This window comes from Pristiophorus japonicus, chromosome 3 (genome assembly GCF_044704955.1).
Source record: "Pristiophorus japonicus isolate sPriJap1 chromosome 3, sPriJap1.hap1, whole genome shotgun sequence".
NCBI lineage: Eukaryota > Metazoa > Chordata > Chondrichthyes > Pristiophoridae > Pristiophorus > Pristiophorus japonicus.
In genome coordinates, this window is record NC_091979.1 from 71,641,872 (window position 1) to 71,668,778 (window position 26,907).

Sequence of the window (26,907 nt, forward strand, 5' to 3'; positions counted from 1 at the left end):
CCACTGGTTCTCCCTTGTCCACTCTACTCGTTACATCCTCAAAAAATTCTAGTCGATTTGTCAAGCATGATTTCCCTTTCATAAATCCATGCTGACTTGGACCGATCCTGTCGCTGCTTTCCAAATGCGCTGCTATTTCATCTTTAATAATTGATTCCAACATTTTCCCTACTCATCATCATCATCATAGACAGCCCCTTGGAATCGAGGAGGACTTGCTTCCACTCCCAAAGTGAGTTCTTTGATGGCTGAACTGTCCGATACGAGAGCCACAGACCCTGTTACAGGTGGGACAAACATTCGTCGAGGGACGATGTCGATGGGGCTGGTTTGCCGTGCGCTCCTTCCGCTGTCTGCGCTTGGCCTCTTCATGCTCTTTGCGTTGAGACTCGAAGAGCTCAATGCCCTCCCGGATGTACTTTCTCCACCTCGGGCGGCCTTCGGCCAGGGTCTCCCAGGTGTCAGTGGTGATGTTGCACTTTACCAGGGAGGCTTTGAGGGTGTCCTTATAATGTTTCCGCTGTCCTCCTTTGGCTCATTTACCATGAAGGAGCTCCGCATAAAGCATTTGCTTAGGGACTCTCGTATTGGCATGCGAACTATGTGGCCTGCCCAGCGAAGCTGATCGAGTGTGGTCAGTGCTTCAATACTGGGGATCTTAACCTGGTCGAGGACACTGATGTTGGTGCACCTGTCCTCCCAGGGGATTTGCAGGATCCTGCGGAGACATCGTTGGTAATATGACTCTAGCGACTTGAGGTGCCTTCTATACATCGTCAATGTCTCAGATCCATGCAGGAGGGCGGGTATTACTACAGCCCTGTAGACTATGAGCTTGGTGGTAGATTTGAGGGCCTGGTCTTCAAACACTCTTTTCCTCAGACGGCCGAAGGCTGCACTGGCGCGCTGGAGGCGATACTGAATCTCGGCATCAATGTCTGCTTTTGTTGATAAGAGGCTCCCGAGATATGGGAAATGGTCCATGTTGTCCAGGGCCGTGCCGTGGATCTTGATGATTGGAGGGCAGTGCTGTGCGGCGGTGACAGGCTGATGGAGGACTTTTGTTTTACAGCTTTTAAGCGTAAGGCCCGTGCTTTCATATGCCTCAGTGAATACATTGACTATATCCTGGAGTTCAGCCTCTGAATGTGCACAGACGCAGGCGTTGTCTGCATACTGCAGCTCAACAACAGAGGTTGGGGTGATCTTGGACCTCGCCTGGAGGTGGCGTAGGTTAAACAGCTTCCCACTGGTTCTGTAGTTTAGTTCCACTCAAGCGGGGAGCTTGTTGAGTGTGAGGTGGAGCATGGCGGCGAGGGAGATTGAGAAGAGGGTTGGAGCGATGATGCAGCCCTGTTTGACCCAGGTCCGGACGTGGATTGGGTCTGTAATGGATCCATTGGTAAGGATCACGTCCTGCATGTCATCGTGAAGCAGGCAAAGGATGTTGACAAACTTTTGGGGGCATCTGAAACGGAGGAGAACGCTCCATAGACCCTCATGGTTGACAGTGTCAAAGGCCTTTGTAAGATCGAAAAAGGCCGTGTATAAGGGCTGGCGCTGCTCCCTAAATTTTTCCTGCAACTGTCGCGCTGCAAAGATCATGTCTGTTGTGTCCTGTAGGGGATGAAATCCGCATTGTGATTCCGGGAGGAACTCCTCGGCCACAAGGAGAAGACGATTGAGGAGAACTCAAGCGACAACTTTCCCGGTGGCTGATAGCAGGGAGATTCCCCTGTAGTTGCCGCAGTCGGACTTGTCCCCCTTTTTAAAAAATGGTCACAATCACTGCATCTCTCTGATTCCCCGACATGCTCTCCTCCCTCCAGATAAGGGAGATGAGGTCATGTATCCGCGCCAACAGCGCCTCTCCACCATACTTTAGCGCCTCAGCAAGGATTCCATCCGCACCCGTAGCCTTGTTATTCTTGAGCTGTTTTATGGCTTTGCCTACCTCGTGCAACGTTGGAGTTTCACTGAGTTGGTGGTGGGTGGCATGCTGCGGGATGGAGTCGAGAACACTCGACTCAAAGCCAAGTCTCGATTGAGGAGATCTTTCCCCAGTACTGATGTCTGGTTAACCATTCTATCATTCCCTGTTTTCTCTCTCCCTCCTTTTTTAAAAAGTGGTGTTACATTAGCTGCCATCCAATCCATAGGAACTGATCCAGCGTCTATAGAATGTTGGAAAATAACCACTACTATTTCTAGGGCCACTTCCTTAAGTACTCTGGGATGCAGACTATCAGGCCCCGGGGATTTATCGGCCTTCAATCCCATCAATTTCCCTAACACAATTTCCTGACTAATAAGGATTTCCTTCAGTTCCTCCTTCTCGCTAGACCCACTGTCCCCTAGTATTTCCGGAAGTTTATTTGTGTCTTCCTTAGTGAAGGCAGAACTAAAGTATTTGTTCAATTGGTCTGCCATTTCCTTGTTCCCCATTATAAATTCACCTGATTTTGACTGCAAGGGACCTACATTTGCTTTCACTAATTTTTTTCTCTTCACATATCTATAGAAGCTTTTGCAGTCGGTTTTTATGTTCCTTGCAAGCTTACTCTCATACTTTATTTCCCCCTCCTAATTAAACCCTTTGTCCTCCTCTGCTGAATTCTAAATTTCTCCCAGTCCTCAGGTTTGCTGCTTTTTCTAGCCAATTTATATGCCTCTTCCTTGGATTTAACACTATCCCTAATTTCTCTTGTTAGCCACGGTTGAGCCACCTTCCCCGTTTTATTTTTACGCAAGACAGGGATATACAATTGAGGTTCATCCATGTGATCTTTAAATGTCTGCCATTGCCTATCCACTGTCAACCCTTTAAGTATCATTCGCCAGTCTATCCTAGCCAATTCATGTCTCATACCATCGAAGTTATCTTTCTTTAAGTTCAGGACCCTAGTCTCTGAATTAACTGTGTCACTCTCCATCTTAATGAAGAATTCTATCATATTATGGTCACTCTTCCCCAAGGGGCCTCACACAACAAGATTGCTAATTAATCCTCTCTCATTACACAACACCCAGTCTAGGATGGCTAGCTCTCTAGTTGGTTCCCCGTCATATTGGTCTAGAAAACCATCCCTTATTCACTTCAGGAAATTCTCCTCCACTGTATTGCTATCAGTTTGGTTAGCCCAATCTATATGTAGATTAAAGTCACCCATGATAACTGTTTGGACCAATGCTATAATGAAGTCTGCAGCTGAGTGGTCCTGGCGGAACCTAAACTGAGCATCGGTAAGCAGGTTACCTGGCTGAAGATGGTTGCAAATGGTTCAGCTTTGTCTTTTGCACACGCATGTTGGGCTCCGCCATCATTGAGGATGGGGATATTCATAGAGCCTCCTCCTCTCGCTAGTTGTTTAATTGTCCACCACCATTCACAATTGTATGTGGCAGGACTGCAGAGCTTTCATCTGATCCATTGGTTGTGGGATCGCTTAGCTCCGTCTATAGCATGCTGCTTCTACTGTTTAGCATGCATGTAGTCCTGTGTTGCAGCTTCCCCAGGTTGATATTTTTAGGTACCCCTTGATGCTGCTCCTGGCATGCTCTTCTACACTCCTTACTGAACTCGGGTTGGTCCACTGGCTTAATGGTAATGGTAGAGTGAGGGATATTCTGGACTACAGATTGCAGTGGAATACAATTTTACTGCTGCCGATGGCCCGCAGCACCTCATGGATGCCTAGTTTTGAACTGCTAGAGCTGTTACGAATCTATTCCATTTAGTACGTTGGCGGTGCCACACAATACGATGGAGGGTGTCTTCAGTGTGAAGACGAGATTTAGTCTCCACAAGGTCACTGCTACCAATACTGTCATGGACAGATGCATCTGCGACAGGTAGATCGATGAGATCGAGGTCAAGTCGATTTTTCCCTCACGTTGGTTCTCTCATCACCTGCTGCAGACCCAGTCTGGTAGCTGTGTCCTTCAGGACTCGGCCAGCTTGGTCAGCTATCGAGCCACTCTTGGTGATGAACATTGAACCCCGCCATCCAGAGTACATCCCTTGCTCCTGTCAGTGCTTCTTCCAAGTGGTGTTCAACATGGAGAAGTACTCATTCATCAGCTGAGGGAGGGCAGTAGGTGGTAATTACAGGAAGTTTCCTTGCCTGATCTGAAGTCATGAAACTTCATGGGGTCCGGAATCAATGTTGAGGAGTCCCAGGGCTACTCCTTCCCAAATGTATACCATTGTGCTGCCACCTCTAGTGGGTCTGTCCTGCCGGTGGATGCCCTGTACTGCATGGTAATGAAGGAATCTGGGACATTGGTGTAAAGGTATGATTCTGTGAGTATGACTAAGCCAGGCTGTTGCTTGACTAATCTGTGGGACAGCTCTCCCCATTTTACCACGTGCCCCGATGTTAGTGAGGTAGATTTTGAAGCGTCGATTGTGCTGCGTGTGCCATTGTCATGTCTGAAGCCAATGCCGAGATTGATGCGAGCTGGTCCATCCAGTTTTATTCTTCTTATTTTTCCTCCTCCTTCTTGACTGTCTGCAGTCTTTGACATGGTTGACCACTCAATCTTCTCCAGTGCCTCTCCACTGTCATCCAGCTGAGTGGGACTGCACCCGCCTGGTTCCATTCTTATCTATATAACCTTAGCCAGAGAATCACCTGCAATGGCTTCTCTTCCCACCTCACATCATTACCTTTGGTGTCCCTGCAGGATCTATCCTTGGCCCTCTCCTATTTCTCATCTACTTGTTGCTCCTTGGTGACATCATCTGGAAACGCAGCGTCCATTTCCACATGTACGCTGATGACACCCAGCTCCACCTCTCTACCACTTCTTTCGACCCCTCCACGGTCTCTAAATTGCCAGACTGCTTGACCAGCATCCGGTATTACTGGATGAGCAGTAATTTTCTCCAATTGAATATTGGGAAGACCAAAACCATTGTTTTCGGTCCCCGCCACAAGCGCTGTTCCCGAGTTACTGACTCCATCCCCCTCCCCAATTCCTGTCTGAGGCTGAACCAGACTGTTCGTAACCTTGGTGTCATATTTGAAGCTGAAATGAGTTTTTGGCCACGTATCCACAGCATAACCAAGACTGACTATTTCCACCTCCGTAACATCTCTGCCCTTGCACCATCTCATCTGCTGCTGAAGCCCTCATCCATGACTTTTTTACATCTAAACTTGACTATTTCAACGCACTCCTGGCTGGCCTCCCACATTCTACCCTGCGTAAACTAGAGGTGATCCAAAACTCAGTTGCCCGTGTCCTAACTCGCACCAAGTCCCGCTCACACATCACCCCTGTGCTCGCTGACCTACATTGGCTTCTGGTTAAGCAACACCTCGATTTCAAAATTCTCATCTTTATTTTCAAATCCCTCCATGGACTCACCCTTCCCTATTTCTGTTATCTCCTCCAGCACCCCCCCCCCACCTCCCCCGCTCCCCCGAGATGTCTGCGCTTCTCTAATTCTGCCCTTCTGAGCGTCCCTGATTATAATCGCTCAACCATTGGTGGCCATGCCTTCCTAGGCCCCAAGCTCTGGAATTCCCTGCCTAAATGTCTCCACCTCTCTGCCTTTCTTTCCTCTTTCAAGACATTCCTTAAAATATACCTCTTTGACCAAGCCTTTGGTCACCAGTGCTAACTTCGACATATTTGGTTCATATCAAATTGTTTTATCTCAGAATACACCTGTGAAGCGCCTTGGGATGTTTCACTACTTTAAAGGTGCTATATAAATACAAGTTGTAGAATTTCGTAGAGGTTGTGTACAACTGAGTGCTTTGCTTAGTACAGGCCTCTGGATTACTAATCCAGTAACATAACCACTATGCTACTATTCCCTAATGGAATAGTGTTAAACTTAAGGAGAAACTTTTAAGGGTGCTAGCTTAGTTACATATGCATAGAGAACACACAGCCTAGGTCAAAACTCATAATTGGCCACTTCCAGTATAATTTGTGTTTCATGTGGATAAGTGTCAAAATTAACATTGTTTTTGACAGTACCACTATTCCTTTCATTTATTTGCACTTTCTGCATCAGACACCCATTCTCTACCCTGTCAGTACCATTTACAATAAAATGCATTATCCAAGGAACTAAAATGCACTTCTTCAGTGTAAAACAAAAGCAGCACTTGAACGACTGACATAATTTTAATCTGTTTCGTGCTATTGGTGGAATGTTTTATATTTTTGTTCCCATGCCCTTAAACAGACCACGGAAGTTAATGGGTTCCTGATTAACGAGCTCTCCTTGGTTACTCAGCTGAATGTGAGGCACAGAATGTGCAGCCAGCAGCATAACTCTAGGATGTCAGCTATGTATTGCACTATACCTCTACCTGCCATTGACTGGTATCAATCATCGAGCAGCTACTTTACACCACAAGTTTATTGCTTGTGGCTGTAAATGTTCTGCAGGACTAGACAATTTTGAATGAGAAATTCTAATGTGCAATTATTTTACAATTTTTAAACATCGCAAAATGTTTTACCAGACTGTTCAGGTAATAATCTGTATGATTGTATTCATTATACTTGTGTCTCTGAGATATTGCAGTAGATCCTTTACTGTGGGGTGTGAATATTCGTATTCTTGCATCATTGACTAAAACATTTTAAAATCTAGATGAGTGGCAGTAATGTGAATGCAATCTGTTCTCTGCTATGCTTTGTAAAGTGCAAAGTAAAGGCAGCACTTAAGGATTAACATAATTCTGATCTGTTTTGCAGCACTGATTGATTTTTTTTCGTAATTTTACCTGGGCCTTAAACCATGCCTGCCAGTTAATGGGCTCCCTATTAATGAGACTTGACATTTAAGTCATGCGCTCAGCAACTAAGTCATTCCCAATAAGAACATAAGAATTAGAAATAGAAGTAAGCCATACGGTCCCTCGAGCCTGCTCTGCAATTCAGTAAAATCATGACTGATCTTCAACCTCAACTCCACTTTACTGTCCAATCTTCATATCCCTTGATTCCCCGAGAGTCAATCTATCTATCTATCTATCTATCAGCTTTGAATATACATAACAATTCAGCATCCACAGCCCTTTGGGGTAGAGAATTCAAAAGATTCACTATCCTCTGAATGAAGAATGACACTAAGTTGGGTGGCAGCGTGAGCTGCGAGGAGGATGCTATGAGGCTGCAGAGTGACTTGGATAGGTTAGGTGAGTGGGCAAATGCATGGCAGATGAAGTATAATGTGGATAAATGTGAGGTTATCCACTTTGGTGATAAAAACAGAGAGACAGACTATTATCTGAATGGTGACAGATTAGGAAAAGGGGAGGTGCAACGAGACCTGGGTGTCATGGTACATCAGTCATTGAAGGTTGGCATGCAGGTACAGCAAGCAGGCGGTTAAGAAAGCAAATGGCATGTTGGCCTTCATAGCGAGGGGATTTGAGTACAGGGGCAGGGAGGTGTTGCTACAGCTGTACAGGGCCTTGGTGAGGCCACACCTGAAGTATTGTGTACAGTTTTGGTCTCCTAACTTGAGGAAGAACATTCTTGCTATTGAGGGAATGCAGCGAAGATTCACCAGACTGATTCCCGGGATGGTGGGACTGACCTATCAAGAAAGACTGGATCAACTGGGCTTGTATTCACTGGAGTTCAGAAGAATGAGAGGGGACCTCATAGAAACGTTTAAAATTCTGACGGGTTTAGACAGGTTAGATGCAGGAAGAATGTTCCCAATGTTGGAGAAGTCCAGAACCAGGGGTCACAGTCTAAGGATAAGGGGTAAGCCATTTAGGACCGAGATGAGGAGAAACCTCTTCACCCAGAGAGTGGTGAACCTGTGGAATTCTCTACCACAGAAAGTAGTTGAGGCCAATTCACTAAATATATTCAAAAGGGAGTTAGATGAAGTCCTTACTACTCGGGGGATCAAGGGGTATGGTAAGAAAGCAGGAAGGGGGTACTGAAGTGCATGGTCAGCCATGAACTCATTGAATGGCGGTGCAGGCTAAAAGGGCTGAATGGCCTATTCCTGCACCTATTTTCTATGTTTCTATGTAAGAAATTCCTCCTCATTGCAGTCTTAAATAGCCGACCCCTGCAGTGTTATGCATTGTGCATTGTTTTTCTTGATACAAAAAATGATTGGATGAAACTCTTATTTTTCTTACCAGAGCTCTTCTCATTGAGGGTCTTCTACTTATAAAGCAAATTACTTTGTTACATTACAAAACTGTGATATAAGTTGGAAAACATTGACATTTCTTAAGTCATCCAACACCACATTTAGGGCCCAAATCTCGGGCCGCGCCTAGAACGGCGCAGCCCCGACCTGGACGCCTGTTTTACACGCCCGAAAGTGCGCCTAAAAAATACCTGCAGATTCTCCAGCTCCCTGCAGGTCCTTTGCAGCTCGGCGCAGCACAGCACGAGCTGTGGGGGGCGGAGCCAGGTCCCTACGCTGAAATCAGTGCCGGGACCTCTGCACAGGTGCTACAGTGGGCGCGCATGTGCAGTAGCTCTAGGCGCTGAAATTGTGTGGGAGGGGCCCGAAGCACGCAGCCCCTAGCCCTGGCCGAATGGCCTCACTGGGGCTGCGAGGATCAGGCTGTACCTCCCTCGTCCAGCTCCTGCTCTGGCTCCAGCTGGCTCTCTCAACCTCCCACCCCCCCCAGCTCCCGATCCGACCACCCCCCACCCCAGCTACTGCTCTGCTCTCCCCACCCCCAGCACCCACTCCGCTCCCCCCCGGACCCTCCCAGCTCCCGCTCCACTCCCCCCCCCCCAGCTCCCGCTTCACTCCGATGATCCCCCCAGCTCCCGCTCCGCTCCGCCCCCCCTCCCCCAGCTCCCGCTCCAACGACTCTCCCAGCTCCCGCTCCGCTCCCCCCTGACCCCCAGCTCCCGCTCCGACCCCCCGCCCCAGCTCCCGCTCTGACGACCCCCCCAGCTCCCGCTCCGCTCCCCCCTGACCCCCAGCTCCCGTTCAGACCCACCGCCCCCCAGCTCCTGTTCCGCTCCCCCCCGCCCCCCAGCTCCCGCTCCGACGACCCCCCCCCAGCTCCGGCTTCCCCCGGCCACCTACCTTTAACTTCTTTGGCGGGGCCCGCCCGCCCGGCATCTTACTGGGGGCGGGCCCCGCCCGAAGTCTTGGGCCCGGCTTCTTCACGTCAGCCCAACCCGTTCAGCCTCCTCCCTCTCCTCTCCCCCTCCCTCCCTCTCCTCTCCCCCTCCCTCCCTCTCCTCTCCCCCCTCTCCCTCTCTTCTCCCCCTCCCTCCCTCTCCTCTCCCCCCTTACTCCCTCTCCTCTCCTTCCCCCTCCCTCCCTCTCCTCCCACCCTCTCCTCCCCCCTCCCTCCGCTCCCCCCTCCCTCCCTCTCATCCCCCCTCCCTCCCTCTCCTCTCCCTCTCCTCTCCCTCTCCCCCCCCTCTCCTCTCCCCCCCTCCCCTCGCTGTCAGAAACACAGACACTGACGGACAGAGAGAGAGACACTGACACTGACAGACAGAGTGAGAGAGAGACACACAGACAGACAGAGAAAGAGAGAGACACACTGGGGGGACCCCGTCCCCGCACACTGTTGGACGGCTCTCGGTGCTGCAGTCGTGAGTAGAAAATGTTTTATTTATTGATTTTTCAAATCTTTTTTTATAATTAAATTTTTTTGATTGATTTATTTGTTGATTTATTGATGTATTTATCATTTATTATTGATGATGGCTCTTTATTTGTAAAACTGAAGTGTTTAATGTTTGTAAACTTCCCTTTAAACCCCCCCACCATTCCCTACGCCTAATTTGTAACCTACGCCTGATTTTCTAAGTGTAGGCAAGGTTTTTCTGAGCGTACAAAAATCCACACTTGCTCCATTCTAAGTTAGTTTGGAGTAAGTTTTCACTGCCTAAACTTTCAAAAAGTGGCTGGACACGCCCCCTTTTGAAAAAAAAAATCTGTTCCAAACTGAAACAGTTCTAACTGACTAGAACTGGAGCAAACTAAATGCCGAGAATTGCAATTTCTAAGATACTCCATTCTAAACCAGTTGCTCCAAAAAAACAGGAGCAACTCAGGCCGAAACTTTGCCCCTTAGTTATTTTCTTTGAACTATTTAGATTCTTAACTAAAATATATTTATGCTTTTTGCATCAGTGTTAAAACAAAACACAGAGCAATTCTGAGTAATATGGTGGGAAAAATGTATTTAGTAAGAGAAGACATAGGTTATCAAGCTGAATAAATATTCATTAGGTAATTTAAATGCATTTGTGTGTGAACTTGTTCGAATTATAACATTATTGGGGAGGAAATAGCCGTAGAATGATCCGTGTTTGTAGCAAAGTATCTCTGGGCTGCAATGGGTGATGAAAGCAGTGCTGACAGAGTCTAATTTTCTGTTTATGGTTGCTATCTATAGCATACCATAACAATAAAGCATGAGGTTTTCCTAATTAAAGGGGAAGATTACCCATTTTTAAATCAGTTACAAAACATTACCATTATCAACATTGGTACCCTTTCATTGTAATGATTTTTGCTGATTTTGTCATTTGTTTTCAATATTTTTGTTAAAACATTGAATGCTGATGATAGCCCATCATCATCATAGGCAGTCCCTCGAAATTGAGGAAGACTTGCTTCCACTCTAAAAATGAGTTCTCAGTTGACTGAACAGTCCAATTCGGGAATTAGAGTCTCTGTCACAGGTGGGATAGACAGTCGTTGAAGGAAAGGGTGGGTGGGGAGTCTGGTTTGCCGCACGCTCCTTCCACTGACTGCGCTTGTTTTCTGCATGCTCTCGGTGACGAGACACGAGGTGCTCAGCGCCCCTCCCGGATGCTCTTCCTCCACAAGGGCGGTCTTGGGCCAGGGATTCCCAGGTGCCGGTGGAGATGTTGCACTTTATCAAGGAGGCTTTGAGGCTGTCCTTGAAATGTTTCCTCTGCCCACCTGGGGCTTGCTTGCCGTGTAGGAGCTCCGAATATAGCGCTTGCTTTGGAAGTTTCGTGTTGGGCATGCAGACGATGTGGCCCGCCCAACGGAATTGGTCGAGTGTAGTCAGTGCTTCGATGCTGGGGATGTTGGCCTGAGCGAGAACACTGACGGTGCGTCTATCCTCCCAGTAGATTTGCAGGATCTTGCGGAGGTAGTGCTGGTGGTACTTCTCCATGATGATAGCACTATGATGCTGACTTGAAACTCACAGAGGCTGATTGTTAAGAAGCTGTAATATCATTTGAGGAGATACAATCATAAACCCAGTATGAACAATAAGTCACCTCTCCTGAGCTCAGCAACGATTTCAAGTCAGTATGATGATATTAAATATTCCTAAAAGTCAACTCAAATCGATGGAGCAGAATAAAAGGATGTTATGGGTTATCTTACTTGTTTGTAACTGTTTGATTTTTATACTATATGCCAAAAGAATCTATTTAACATGGGAGAATATCAGGGCATAGCCTTGGAACACTGCTCACATTGTAAGTTTAATTACTCCACTATAGTTGCCTTACTCCCTTCATGTAGAGCTGATAAACATAGAAACATTGAAAATTGGTGCAGGAGTAGGCCATTCGTCCCTTCGAGCCTGCACTGCCATTCAATAAGATCATGGCTGATATTTCCCTCAGTACCCCTTTAAGGCTATAGTAGGGGGAATACACTTGCAATACACGATTGTAGCAACAACTGAATGTAGCAGGAAGTTTCCTCATCATAGAAACATAGAAACATAGAAACATAGAAATTTACAGCGCAGAAGGAGGCTCTTCGTGTCTGTGCCAGCCGACAAAGAGCTGCACGGCCCTTCGTCAGCAGCCCTAAAGGTTACATACAAACCCATGAACAATGACGGAAAGGTAAAGAGCACCCAGCCCAACCAGTCCACCCCACACCACTGCAACACCTCTTATACTAAAAACATCTACACTCCACCCCAACTGGAGCCATATGATCTCCTGGGAGAGGCAAAAACCAGATAAAAACCCAGGCCAATTTAGGGAGAAAAAATCTGGGAAAATTCCTCTCCGACCCATCCAGGCGATCGAAACTAGTCCAGGAGATCACCCTGGCCATATTCTATTCCCTGCAGTACTTACCATTATATCTGCGCCGACCAACAAAAGGTCATCTAGTCTAATCCCAATTACCAGCTCTAGGTCCGTAACCCAACTATCTCTTAAAAGTGGTGAGGGTTTCTGCTTCCGCCACTCTTCCAGGCAGTGAGTTTCAGACCCCTACAACCCTCTGTGTGAAGAAGCCCGCCCGCCTCAAATCCCCTCTAAACCTTCCACCAACCACCTTAAAACTATGCCCCCTCATAATAGCCCCCTCCACGAATCATTGAAGTTTTTCTGAAGACCATGCAAATCACCTATGTCTAACAATGTATTGCACCTTTCAAGAAATTCTATTGGAGGCAACCTATTCCAGAAGGGTTCTACTTGCTGTCAGATTCTTTATTCGACTGGGTGAGTGATGAGTGCACTGGTCTCACATTAGATGGTCAATTCAGTTTGGATGCAGTTTTGAGCTGCAGAAGATCAAATGGATACATGCTACTTTAAGACTCAGCTCAAGAACTATATTGAATTCAGATTTTAGAATCTGGGTTCATGCTTATTTCCAATAATATGCAAAATGTGTCAGTTAGCTATCTCCTCTTAATAGCAGTTAGGTTTGGCTAGAATTTAAAAAATGTTTTCTATTAGATCATTAATTCTGCCTTCATCCAAAAGCTGTGATCCAAATCAAATAACCACTTCCACCCTTTTTGTTACTTAATCTGCAATTGCTTTCAAATCTAATTTGTGTTTCTGAGCGATTGAACCTACCATCTCTTAATATTCTCTTTTCTTGCGGAAATCAGTTACCTAATCAAAATAAGCTTTCATCGAACAACAGGAGTCCGGAGATGAGCCCAAGCAGTACCTGCTGATTGAAGGCAGATTTCTCCGGCATTTCCGAATATCCGTCCTCAGATATATTTGTGCCCTCACTTTAATGGATTAATGCATGGAGATCCCAGCACAGACAATGCTATTTATTTTCTGTGTTTTGCTGCATTGATTAAAAAAAATACTTTTCACTTAAAAGGGAGTATTTTGCTCTTTTTATGAATGTAGGTTTAATAAGCTTTATTTTGTAGAATTTACTGGACATAAATAAAGATGGTGATTCATGCTATTTTGCTTTCAAAATTTCATTGGCATTTGAATCTATTAGCAGTAACTAAAGATACACCAATAATAAAGATGCTTTCATACTTTTCAAGTAAATAAATTTACACTTTGACAGGAAAACTGGTAAAATTTTTCTGAATCATGGCATGCATCATGTAAAATATGGGACGATTGTCGCCAAATACTTTAGGCGCTAAAGAGCCTCCGAGGTGGCCAAGATGGGGCCTTGAGCTGAAATGATGTTCAGCCTGCCTTCAGTCCAAGACACCATCTTGGTAAAGGAGTTGAAGCCAGCACTGGAACAGCTGCCCAGTGGCTCGTGAAACAGCTGATTTCCTTTTAAAATGCCTGCTCGCACTCATTAAAGAGGCTGCATGGCATTTTTGTGGCTAGTGCTTTAACTATCACCCTCTCCTAACAGCGCAGTTGTTTGGGAGTAAACATGGGATTGATATCAATTTGAAGCACTACTTAAAGGGCCTTTCTGGGACACTTTGTCAAGACTTCACCAACAACCGAGCAACATTTATTCCAGAAATTCTCTGAGGACTGCACTTAAAAATAGTAAGTGCTATGTCACTACACCTTATTGGATGCCTTATAGGAGTTACCAGGAGAAAGGGAGTGCTTGCTCATGGGCATCTTGCTTGGACATGCGGCCAGGCAGAGCAGTACCAGCTGCTGTGGGAGAGAGGCACAGGAAGGGTGAGGAGGGCAAGGTGGCATCCTCCCCCCCTGCCACTGTGGGTACAGAACATCCCTCCTTCTCTGGACTTCCTCCACCAGGACCTCCAGTGTCACATCTAAGACCCTGTGCACCCTCTCCCTCGGTGTCTGAGCTATCCTGAAAAGAGCCATTGTGTCAGGCAGAGCACTCCACACCTTCAGTGGAAGTGTATGCAAGAAGCCCACATATACTGCTCTATGAAAAGTGCACCTAATAAGCACTTGAGTGCTAAATCTGCAGGTATCTGGTTAGCGCCTCCAGGCAAGTATAAATTACGGTAATCAGCAATTAGGACCAAAATTGTGTGATAAATCCAGGCGTTCAAACAGTCTAGTCTTATTAGCACTGCATCAGGAGCTGGAGGCCCGGAGGTCAGCGAGGAGTGGGAGGCCTGAAGGTCAGCGAGGAGCGGAGGTCGGCGAGGAGCGAGATGAGCGGAGGTTGGCAAAGAACAGAGGTCAGGACTGGCGATGCCGGAGGTGGGAAGTGGCGAGGAACGGAGGTCGGGGCTGATGAGGTCAGCGCCCAGGAATGGCGAGGTCGAGGCCCAGGAATGGTGCAGCATGGACCAGCAACGGAGTCGGAGCCCAGGGAAGGTTCAGCATGAACCAACAGCGAGGTCGTGAAGCCTACACTGCATGCTATGAACCCCACGGTGAGAGGACCTGTGGGAAGGAGAAAGGAGGACAGTAGGAGTATATATGTGTGTGTGTGTGTGTGTGTGTGTACTAGACCCGTGCAGCGGAGCCTGGTCTCCAGTTGTCTTGGATCCTCTTGCCACTCGACCAAGATCTTGCTCTGCCAAGCCCATGTGGTAGCTGGTGTGCAACGGCCACCCCACTTTAAAAGAATTCACGCTCAGGCATCTTCCGCCCTTCAAAATGAAGTTTGGGACCTGGAACATCAGGACCCTCATGAACAACCCCAACAGCGACATCGCTGCTCTAAGCGAGACCCAGCAGGCAGGGGAAGGCCAGCTCAAAGAACAAGGTGGTGGTTACACCTTCTTCTGGAAAGGTAAACCAGAAGAAGATCACCGCCTCCATGGCGTAGGCTTTGCCATAAAAAATGAACTAGTTGGCCATCTCAGAGACTCCCCTTGTGGGATAAGCGAACGCTTCATGACTCTTCGGCTCACCCTAGCCTGGAACCAGTCCGCTACGGTCATCAGTGCATACGCCCCAACACTGCAGACGAGACCAAAGAGGAATTCTACTCCAGCCTTGAACAATCCTTGTCCCGAGCCCCAACGGGTGACAAGCTGATCCTCCTTGGTTGACTTTAATGCCAGAGTTGGAAAGGACACAACCTCTGGGAAGATGTGATCGGCAGAGAGGGTGTAGGGAAAACCAAATCCAACGATACCCTCTGTTATGTTCGGAATAAAGTAATGTAACTGAGTACTGTCGACATGAGTAAGTGTGACCTTAGTTCCTTTATTTGAACTCCAGAGTGTTGGTACAGCATGGGAGGCCTGCTTATATATAGTGTTCCCAAGGGATGTTGGATCCCTTGGGACTCCAACAGGTATGCCCTCTGGTGGCAGTTTAATACTGGTTACATAGGGTTGCATACATAACATCACACCCTCCCAAAGTCAATAGTACACTTATTTACAGGGTGAGACGATCTGGGCCTTTCGCTCCCTAGTCGATCGTCTCGGTACAAATGCAGGTGTAGGTGAGTTGGTTGGTTCTTTGCTGGGCTGCTGTGCAGCTGGCCTTGCTGGGCTGCTGGGGATGGTGGGTTCAGCTTCGTGGCTGATGTCGGTTGCCACTTGTCTGTGTGTCGGAGGGTCGAAGTTGGTGGTGTCCTCTTCGGGTTGCTCATGGCTGTCTGTGAATCGCAGTTTGGATTGGTCCAAATGCTTTCTGCAAGTTAGTCCATTTGCCATTTGGGACCATGTCCATAGTTGTGTACAAATACAGGGTCATTGACTTCAATATTGCGTGACAAATTTGCGCAATCATGGTACATGCTTTGTTGATGCCGCCTGTCCTTCACGTGATCATGGAGCACCCTTTTCATGAGCAGCTCAGCTGGGGGAGCCCCTGTGAGTGAGTGGGGTCTGGTGTGATAGCTGAGCAGGACTCGGGACAGGCAGGTCTGCAGGGAGCCTTCTGACACGCGTTTCAAGCTTTGTTTCATGGTTTGGACTGCCCATTCTGCCTGGCCGTTGGATGCGGGCTTGATCCCATTGCAGGTCATGAATTCCTTGAATTCAGCACTGGTGCAGTACGGCCCATTGTCGCTGACAAGGACATCAGGCAGGCTGTGCGTGGCGAACATGGCTCGTAGGCTTTCGATGGTGGCAATGGACATGCTTACAGACATTATTACACACTCAAACCATTTTGAATAAGCATCCACAACAACCAAAAACATTTTGCCTAGAAACAGGCCAGCAAAGTCAACGTGAATGCTAGACCACGGTTTGGAGGGCCATGACCACAAACTTAGCAGTGCCTCCCTGGGTGCATTGCTCAGTTGAGAGCAAGTGTTGCATTGGCGCACACAAGACTCCAAATCTGAGTCGATGCCGGGCCACCACACGTGGGATCTAGCTATAGCTTTCATCATTACTATGCCTGGGTGGGTACTGTGTAGGTCGCGTATGAACATTTTCCTGCCTTTCTTAGGCAAAACCATGCGATTACCCCACAAAAGACAGTCCGCCTGTATGGACATTTTGTCTTTGCGCCGCTGGAATGGCTTGATCTCTTTATGCATCTCTGCTGGGACGCTGGACCAGCTCCCATGGAGGACATAGTTTTTTACAAGGGACAGTAAAGGATCCTAGCTGGTCCAGGTCCTGATCTGGTGGGCCCGTAATGGGTGACTTTTCATTTTCAAATGCATCCATCACAAAGAGCAAGTCTGCAGGTTGTGCCATTTCCACCCCGGTGGTGGGCAATGATAGCCGACTGAGAGCATCAGCGCAGTTCTCTGTGCCTGGTCTGTGGCGAATTACACAGCTATATGCTGACAGCGTGAGTGTCCATCTTTGGATGCGAGCAGAGGCATTGGTATTAATCTCTTTGCTCTCTGAGAATAGTGATATGAGCGGCTTATGGTCAGTTTCTAACTCAAATTTAATACCAAACAAATACTGGTGCATTTTTTTTACCCCGTAAACACATGCCAGAGCATCTTTATCAATCATGCTGTAGGCCCTTTCGGCCTTGGACAAACTCCTGGACGCATAGGCGACGGTTCCAATGTTCCCGATTCGTTTGCTTGTTGTAACATCCGACCCCGTACAAAGACGCATTGCAAGTCAGCACTAATCGTTTACATGGGTTATACAGAACAAGCAGATTGTTGAAACATAACAGATTTCTGGATTTCTCAAAAGCAGCCTCTTGTGATTTCCTCCATATCAAGTCATCTACCTGGCGTAGCAACACATGTAGGGGTTCTAGCAAGGTGCTTAACCCGGGTAGGAAATTACCAAAATAATTGAGGAGACCCAGGAATGACCGCAGCTCCGTCATGTTCTGTGGTCTTGGCGCATTTTTGATGGCCTTCGTCTTGATGTCGGTGGGTCTGATGCCGTCTGCCGCGATTCTTCTCCCTAAGAACTCGATCTCTGGCGCCAGGAAAACATACTTCGAGCGTTTCAATCTGAGTCTCACCCGATCTAGCCGACTTAGAGCCTCTTCCAGGTTCTTCAAGTGTTCAATGGTGTCCCGACCTGTGATCAATATGTTGTCTTGGAAAACCACACTGCAGGGAACCGACTTTAGCAGGCTCTCCATGTTCCTTTGAAAAATAGCCGGAGCCGATCGAATCCCAAACGGACATCTATTGTAGATGAACAGACCTTTGTGCGTGTTGATGCAGGTGAGACCTTTCGAAGATTCCGCCAGCTCCTGCGTCATGTAGGCTGAGGTCAATTCCAACTTGGTGAACGTCTTTCATCCTGCCAGGGTTGCAAATAGGTCGTTTGCCTTGGGTAGTGGGTACTGGTCCTGCAGCGAAAAACAGTTAATCGTTACTTTATAGTCCCCACAAATTCTGACCATGCCATCGCCCTTGAGGACCGGAACAATTGGACTGGCCCACTCATTGAACTCCACCGGCGCAATGATGCCTTCTCACTGCAGCCTCTCCACTTTCTCTCGCATCATATATGGCACCGCCCGTGCCTTGTGGTGGATGGGTCGTGTATCGGGAACCAAGTGGATCTGCACCTTCACCCCCGAGAAACTTCCGATGCCTGGCTCAAACAGCGATGGAAATTTGCTCAGAACTTGGACATATGAGGCGTCGTCGACGGACGAAAGTGCTCAGATGTCATCCCATTTCAGTGGAATTTTCCCAGCCAGCTTCTGCCGAACAACGTGGGGCCATCTCCTGGTACAATCCATAGTGGGAGTTTGTGCACTGCTCCATCACAGGAGACTTTTACTGTTTCACTGCCAATTACAGGGATCAGCTCTTTGGTGTAAGTTCTCAGCCTAGTGTGAATGGGGCTAAGCTTGGGTCTGTGTATCTTGTTGCACCATAGTCTGTCGAAGGCCTTTTTGCTCATGATAGAATGACTCGCACCCGTGTCTAGTTCCATGGATACTGGAATTCCGTCCAGTTCGACTTTTAACATGATCGGTGGACATTTCGTGGTGAAGGTGTATACCCTGTACACTTCTGCCTGCTCAGTTCGAGTCTCTAGTTCAGTTTGATCCACCATGGATTGGTCTTCCTCTGCAATGTGGTGGTTTGCAGGGTTTGCAGTTCATCTGCACATTCGCTGGAGGTGTCTCATTGTTCCACAGCCTTTGCACACAAAGTGTTTGAAGCGGCATTGATGGGCTCGATGATCACCTGCGCAGCGCCAACAAAGTGTTAACTGCCTCGCATTAACGTTTGATGGCAGACTCTGAGTCATCTGAGTTCGTGCAGCTGCAGGCATGTACGTTCTGCCATATGCATTCCTGTCTGAAAATGACATTACTTTGTGTACAGTACTTGCCGAAATCTCTTTATGCTGCAAAATTTGTCTGGTGTTATCACTGGTGGACTATTGTTATGGCTTTGCTCAGGTTCGGTGTTTCAACAGTCAATAGTTTGCGAAGGATAACCTCATGGCCAATGCCAAGCAGAAAAAAGTCTCTTAGCATTTGCTCCAGGAATCCATCAAATTCACAATGTCCTGCAAGGCACCTTAGTTCGGCGACGTAGCTCGCCACTTCCTGGCCTTCAGACCATTGACATGTGTAAAATCGATACCTTGCCATCAGAATGCTCTCCTTTGGATTTAGGTGCTCCCAGACCAGTGAACACAGTTCTTCATACAATTTGATTGTTGGTTTCACCGGAGCAAGAAGATTCTTCATGAGGCCATAGGTTGTTGCCCTGCTGACGGTGAGGAGGATTGCCTTTCGTTTGGCAGCATTCTCATCCCCTTCCAGCTCGTTGACCACGAAGTACTGGCTGAGTCGCTCCACGAAGGCCTCCCAATCATCCCCTTCTGCGAATTTCTCCAGGATACCAACAGTTCTCTGCACTTTTGTGTGATGGTTCGTTATCTCATCGCCAGTTGTTATGTTCGTAATAAAGTAATGCAACTGAGTACTGTAGATGTGAGTCAGTGTGACCTTAGTTCCTTTATTTGAACTCCAGAGTGTTGGTACAGCATGGGAGGCCTGCTTATATACAGTGCTCCCAAGGGATGCTGGGATCCCTCGGGACTCCAACATGTACGTCCTCTGGTGCGGTAAAATACTGGTTACATAGAGTTCATACATAACACCCTCCTCCTGACAAAATGCTTATAACATGGCCTTATCATAACCAACACCTTGTTCTGTCAGAAAGATGTATAATGCTTCATGGCAACACCCTCGCTCCAAGCACTGGCATCTGCTAGACTATGTCATTGTCCGAACGAGGGACCGCAAGGATGTGCGCATCACCCATGCCATGACAGGAGCTGATGATTGCTGGATGGACCACTGCCCAATACGCTCTGTCATCACCATCAACCTAGCCCCACAACAGCGACCGGAACAGAAAAAATGCTACAGGAAAATCAACGCTCGAGCACTCAAAGACCCAGCTAAGAAAGTTCTATTCAGCCAGCGTCTCACTGACAACTTGACGACTCCCAGTGACCCATAGATGCAGAGTGTCCACAGTGCCTGGTCTGCATAATTAGCGCCTGTGAAGAGACGCTCCATCACTCGATTAGGAAGCACCAAGACTGGTTTGACGAGAACAGCCAACAGATCCACCAGGAGCTAATAAGCTTGCAAGCACTAGGCATTCTTGAACTGGAAACAGCAACACCACTCGAGAGCAAGAAAGAAGCTCTACAGACGTCTGAAGCTGAGGTCCAATAAAAAACTCGTGACCTAAAGAACAGATGGTGGGTGGAGAAAGCGCAGGAGATCCAGCAACTAGCCGACAATCACGACGTGCGAAAATACTTTAGCGCAGTCAAGACCACCTGCTGCCCAAACACCCAAGGCCCTACCCCATTGCTGGGCAAGAACAGAGAGATAATCATCAAGGACAGAGAGGCAGTCAGTGCATGCTGGAAAGAGCACTTCGAAGGTCTCCTTAACTGAGACTCTGTCATCGACATGAGTGCCCTCGACTCCATCCCGCAGCATGCTACCCGTCAGCACAACCGCAGCCCGACATGAGATAGAAAAGGCCATTCATCAACTGAAAACAACATTGCCTCAGGAGCAGATGGAATCCCCACTGAGCACTAAAACATGGCGGAGAAGCACTATTGTCACGAATACATGATCTAATTTCTCTTATCTGGAAGAGGAGAGCATTCAAGAGGATCTCAGCGACACCGTAATTGTGACAATCTTCAAGAAAGGTAACAAGTCCAATTGCGGTAATTGCAGAAGAGTTTCCTTGCTGTCTGCCACAGGGAAAATAATCGCAAGAATCCTCCTCAAGCCTTTTTCCTGTGGCTGTAGAGCTCTTCCCAGAGTCGCAATGCGGATTTCACCCATAAGGGGCGCAATGGACATGATATTCACCGTGTGGCAAATCCTAGAGAAATGCAGGGAACAGCACCAACCCCTGTACATGGCCTTCTTTGACCTCACAAAGGCCTTCGATACTGTCAACCGTGAGGGATTATGGAGCGTCCTCCTCAAATTTGGCTGCCCTCAAAAGTTTGTCACGTCGGCGGAGGCGGGAGTCGGAGTGGCAGTGGCCTATAAAGGCCCAGCAGTTCGGGGAGTTCGAGCAGTGACGTCGGAGGCCAGCTTGTGCAGCTGCAGCAGGGAGGCAAAAAAGAAGTAGAAAGAAATCGAAAGGTGACGTCACAGCCAAGGAGGTAAGTGATTGGCTGGTAAGTAGTTGATAAGTAGTTTTTCTTTTTTTTTCTTTATCAGTAAGTAACCTTTAGCATTGTTGTTGCCAAATTAAACTAATCTAAGGGTTAAGTCATGACAGGAGAGCTCGGACATGTATTATGCTCCTCCTGTACTATGTGGGAAGTCAGGGACGCATCTGGGTCCCTGACGACTACATGTGTGGGAAGTGCATCCGCATTGCAGCATTGGAGCTGTGGGTGGATATACTCTGGAGCATCCACGATGCTGAGAATGATGTGAATAGCACGTTTAGTGAGTTGGTCTTACCGCAGGTAAAGGGTACACAGCCAGATAGGGAATGAATGACCAACAGGAAGAGCAGTGCAAGGAAGGTAGTGCAGGGGTCCCCTGCGGCCTTCCCGTGCAAAACAGATACACCGCTTTGGGTACTGTTGAAGGGGGATGACTCATCAGGGGAAGGCAGCAGCAGCCAAGTTCATGGCACCATGGGTGGCTCTGCTGCACAGGAGGGCAGGAAAAAGAGTGCGAGAGCGATAGTGAGAGGGATTCAATTGTAAGGGGAATAGATAAATGTTTCTGCGGCTGCAACCGAGACTCCAGGATGCAATGTTGCCTCCCTGGTGCAAGGGTCAAGGATGTCTCGGAGCAGGTGCTGGGCATTCTGAAAAGGGAGGGTGAACAGCCACTTGTCATGGTGCATATAGGTACCAACGATATAGGTAAAAAACGGGATGAGGTCCTACAAGACGAATTTAGGGAGCTAGGAGCTAAATTACAAAGTAGGACCTCAAAAGTAGTAATCTCAGGATTGCTACCAGTGCCACGTGCTAGTCAGAGTAGGAATCGCAGGATAGCTCAGATGAAAATGTGGCTTGAGGAGTGGTGCAGAAGGGAGAGATTCAAATTCCTGGGACATTGGAACCAGTTCTGGGGGAGGTGGGACCAGTACAAACTGGATGGTCTGCACCTCGGCAGGACCAGGACCAATGTACTCGGGGGAGTGTTTGCTAGTGCTGTTGGGGAGGAGTTAAACTAATATGGCAGGGGGATGGGAACCAATGCAGGGAGACAGAGGGAAGTAGAATAGGGGCAGAAGCAAAAGATAGACACAAGAAAAGTAAAAGTGGAGGGCAGAGAAACCTAAGGATAAAAGCAAAAAGGTCCACATTATAGCAAAATTGTAAAGGGGCAAAGTGTGTTCGAAAGACAAGCCTGAAGGCTCTGTGCCTCAATGCGAGGAGTATTCAGAATAAGGTGGACGAATTAACTGCACAGATAGCAGTTAACGGGTATGATGTAATTAGCATCCCGGAGACATGGCTCCAGGGTGACCTAGGCTGGGAACTCAACATCTAAGGGTATTCAACCTTTTGGGAAAGATAGACAGAAAGGAAAAGGAGGCAGGGTGGCATTGTTGGTTAAAGAGCAAATTAATGCAATAGTAAAAAAGGACATTAGCCTGGATGATGTGGAATCGGTATGAGTGGAGCTACAGAATACCAATGGGCAGAAAATACTAGTGAGTGTTGTGTACAGACCACCAAACAGTAGTAGCAAGGTTGGGGACAGCATCAATCAAGAAATTAGGGATGCATGCAATAAAGCTACAGCAGTTACCATGGGAGACTTTAATCTACATATTGATTGGGTTAACCAAACTGGTGGCAATGTGGTGGAGGAGGATTTCCTGGAGAGTATTAGGGATGGTGCTAGACCAATATGTTGAGGAGCAGGCGCAACATGGATTCATGAAGGGGAAATCATGTTTAACTAATTTACTAGAATTCTTTGAGGATATAACGAGCATGGTGGATAGAGGTGTACCGATGGATGTGGTGTATTTAGATTTCCAAAAGGCATTCGGTAAGGTGCCACACAAAAGGCTACTGCAGAAGATAAAGGTACGCGGAGTCAGAGGAAATGTATTAGCATGGATCGAGAATTGGTTGGCTAACAGAAAGCAGAGAGTTGGGATAAATGGGTCCTTTTAGGGTTGGAAATTGATGGTTAGTGGTGTGCCACAGGGATCGGTGCTGGGACCACAACTGTTTACAATATACATAGATGACCTGGAAGAGGGGACAGAGTGTAGTGTAACAAAATTTGCAGATGACACAAAGATTAGTGGGAAAGCGGGTTGTGCAGAGGACACAGAGAGGCTGCAAAGAGATTTAGATAGGTTAAGCGAATGGGCTCAGGTTTGGCAGATGGAATACAATGTCGGAAAATGTGAGGTCATCCACCTTGGGAAAAAAAACAGTAAAAGGGAATATTATTTGAATGGGGAGAAATTGCAACATGCTGCGGTGCAGAGCGACTGGGGGTCCTTGTGCATGAATCCTCAAAAGTTAGTTTGCAGGTGCAGCAGGTAATCAGGAAGGCGAATGGAATGTTGGCCTTCATTGCGAGAGGGATGGAGTACAAAAGCAGGGAGGTCCTGCTGCAACTGTACAGGGTATTGGTGAGCCGCACCTGGAGTACTGCGTGCAGTTTTGGTCACCTTACTTAAGGAAGGATATACTAGCTTTGGAAGGGGTACAGAGACGATTCACTAGGCTGATTCCGGAGATGAGGGGGTTACCTTATGATGATAGATTGAGTAGACTGGGTCTTTACTCGTTGGAGTTCAGAAGGATGAGGGGTGATCTTACAGAAACATTTAAAATAATGAAATGGATAGACAAGATAGAGGCAGAGAGGTTGTTTCCACTGGTCGGGGAGACTAGAACTAGGGGGCACAGCTTCAAAATATGGGGGAGCCAATTTAAAACCGAGTTGAGAAGGAATTTCTTCTCCCAGAGGGTTGTGAATCTGTGGAATTCTCTGCCCAAGGAAGCAGTTGAGGCAAGCTCATTGAATGTATTCAAATCACAGATAGATAGATTTTTAACCAATAAGGGAATTAAGGGTTATGGGGAGCGGGCGGGTAAGTGCAGCTGAGTCCACGGCCAGATCAGCCATGATCTTTTGGAATGGCGGAGCAGGCTCGAGGGTCTAGATGGCCTCCTCCTGTTCCTAATTCTTATGTTCTTATGTTCTTAACCAACCAGGGAGCTGGCCATCCTAGACTGGGTGATGTGTAATGAGAAAGGACTAATTAGCAATCTTGTTGTGCGAGACCCCTTGGGGACGAGTGACCATAACATGGTAGAGTTCTTTATTAAGATGGAGAGTGACACAGTTAATTCAGAAACTAGGGTCCTGAACTTAAGGAGAGGTAACTTCGATGGTTTGAGGCGTGAATTGGCTAGAATAGACTGGCAAATAATACTTAAAGGGTTGACAGTGGATAGGCAATGGCAAACATTTAAAGATCACATGGATGAACTTCAGCAATTGTACATCCCTGTCTGGAGTAAAAATAAAACGGGGAAGGTGGCTCAACCGTGGTTACCAAGGGTAATTAAGGACAGTGTTAAATCCAAGGAATAGGCAAATAAATTGGCCAGAAAAAGCAGCAAACCTGAAGACTGGGAGAAATTTAGAATTCAGCAGAGGAGGACAAAGGGTTTAAGTAAGAGGTGGAAAATAGAGCACGTGAAGAAGCTTGCCGGGAACATAATAACTGACTGCAAATGCTTCTATAGATATGTGAAGAGAAAAAGATTAGTAAAGACAAACATGGGTCCCTTGCAGTCGGATTCAGGTGAATTTATAATGGGGAACAAAGAAATGGCAGACCAATTGAACAAATACTTTGGTTCTGTCTTCACGAAGGAAGACACAAATAATCTTCCGGAAATACTAGGGGACCGAGGGTCTTGTGAGAAGGAGGAACTGAAGGATATCCTAATTAGGCGGGAAATTGTGTTCGGGAAATTGATGGGGTTGAAGGCCGATAAATCCCTGGGGCCTGATAGTCTGCATCCCAGAGTACTTAAGGAAGTGGCCCTAGAAACAGTGGGTGCATTAGTGATCATTTTCCAACAATCAATCGACTCTGGATCAGTTGCTGTGGACTGGAGGGTAGCTAATGTAATACCACTTTTTAAAAAGATAGGGAGAGAGAAAGCGACTAATTATAGACTGGTTAGCCTGACATCAGTGGTGGGGAAAATGTTGGAATCAATTATTAAGGATGAAATAGCAGCACATTTGGAAAGCAGTGACAGGATAGGTCCAAGTCAGCATGGATTTATGAAAGGAAAATCATGCTTGACAAATCTTCTGGAATTTTTTGAGGATGTAACTAGTAGAGTGGACAAGGGAGAACCAGTGGATGTGGTGTATTTGGACTTTCAAAAGGCTTTTGACAAGGTCCCACACAAGAGATTGCTGTGCAAAATCAAAGCACATGGTATTGGGGGTAATATACTGACGTGGATAGAGAACTGATCGGCAGACAGGAAGCAGAGAGTCGGGATAAACGGGTCCTTTTCAGAATGGCAGGCAGTGACTATTAGTGTGCCACAGGGCTCAGTGCTGGGACCCCAGCTATTTACAATATACATCAATGATTTAGATGAAGGAATTGAGTGTAATATCTCCAAGTTTGCAGATGACACTAAACTGGGTGGCGGTGTGAGCTGTGAGAGGGACGCTAAGAGGCTGCAGGATGACTTGGACAGGTTAGGTGAGTGGGCAAATGCATGGCAGATGCGGTATAATGTGGATAAATGTGAGGTTATTCACTTTGGGGGCAAATATGCGAAGACAGAATGTTATCTGAATGCGGCAGATTAGGAAAAGTGAAGTTGCAACGAGACCTGGGTGTCATGGTTCATCAGTCATTGAAAGTTGGCGTACAGGTACAGTAGGTGGTGAAGAAGGTAAATGGCATGTTGGCCTTCATAGCTAGGGGATTTGAGTATAGAAGCAGGGAGGTCTTACTGCAGTTGTACAGGGCCTTGGTGAGGCCTCACCTGGAATATTGTGTTCAGTTTTGGTTTCCTATTCTAAGGAAGGATGTTCTTTCTATTGAGGGAGTGCAGCGAAGATTCACCAGACTGATTCCCGGGCTGGCTGGACTGACATATGAGGAGAGACTGGATCAACTGGGCCTTTATACATTGGAGTTTAGAAGGATGAGAGGAGATCTCATAGAAACATATGCGCTTCTGACGGGACGGGACAGGTTAGATGTGGGTAGAATGTTCCCGATGTTGGGGAAGTCCAGAACCAGGGGACACAGTCTTAGGATAAGGGGTAGGCCATTTAGGACTGAGATGAGGAGAAACTTCACTCAGAGAGTTGTTAACCTGTGGAATTCCCTGCTGCAGAGAGTTGTTGATGCCAGTTCATTGGATATATTCAAGAGGGAGTTAGATATGGCCCTTACTGCTAAGGGGATCAAGGGGTATGGAGAGAAAGCAGGAAAGAGGTACTGAGGGAATGATCAGCCATGATCTTATTGAATTGTGGTGCAGGCTCGACGGGCCGAATGGCCTACTCCTGCACCTATTTTCTATGTTTCTATATTTCTATGTCACCATGCTTTGCCTGCTTTCCGATGACATGCAAGCCATGATCCTGACCAATGGATCCACCACAGACCCAATACACGTGCGGACTGGGGTCAAGCAAAGCTGTGTCATCGCATCAATGCTCTTCTCAATCTTCCTTGCTGCAATGCTCCATCTCACCCTCAGTAAGTTCCCCACTCGAGTGGAGCTAATCTACAGAACAAACAGGAAACTGTTCAACCTCCGCCGCCTCCAGGCTAGAATCAAGGTCATCCCATCCTCTGTCATCAAATTACAGTACGCAGACGACCATTGCATCTGCGCATACTCT